The sequence below is a fragment of the Odocoileus virginianus genome, chromosome 16, assembly GCF_023699985.2.
Source record: "Odocoileus virginianus isolate 20LAN1187 ecotype Illinois chromosome 16, Ovbor_1.2, whole genome shotgun sequence".
Taxonomy (NCBI): domain Eukaryota; kingdom Metazoa; phylum Chordata; class Mammalia; order Artiodactyla; family Cervidae; genus Odocoileus; species Odocoileus virginianus.
In genome coordinates this window covers 60,826,698-60,827,353 of record NC_069689.1, presented here as the reverse complement: position 1 = coordinate 60,827,353, position 656 = coordinate 60,826,698, and positions in this window count along the sequence as shown.

Genomic DNA, 656 nt, shown 5'->3' with positions numbered 1-656 from the left:
CCAGGGTCCAGAGTCAGTGTCAGGGAGCTGGACTCAGGTGTGCGACAGAGTGGAGGCCAAGAGGGTGCTCATGTGTCTGAGGGGGGTGAGGGGATGAGCGTGTGTATACAGATGTTGGAAAGGATGGACAGAAATGTCAGAATTACCTGTGCAAGTACAGATGACAATAACAAGGAAAACCGAGTTCGGTTTGGAAAGCTATTTGGCATTACCTATCAGTATTTTCTCTTATTTAGAATTTATTTTTGGTTGTTTGGGGCCTTTTCTGCTGCACAGGCTTTCTCGAGCTGCGGTGAGGGGGCTGCTCTTTCTTGAGCGCTCGGGGGTCTCATTCTGGTGGCCTCGCTTGTTGTGAAGCAGGGGCTCTAGGGGCACAGGCTTCAGTAGCTGCAGCACTTGGGAGGCAGGGCTTTCTCGAGCACGAGCTCAGTAATTGTGGCACATGGACTTGTTGGATACACATGTCCCACGTCCCATGGCAGGTGGGATCTTCCTGCACCAGAAATCGAATCCATGTCCCCTGCGCTGGCAGGCACATTCTTATCCACTGTACCACCTATCAGTATTTCTAAATGAATGTGTTCTTTCACTCAACATGTCATGGTTTCGAGTTATAAATTTACCCTATAGATACATGCACACATCTACATGAAACA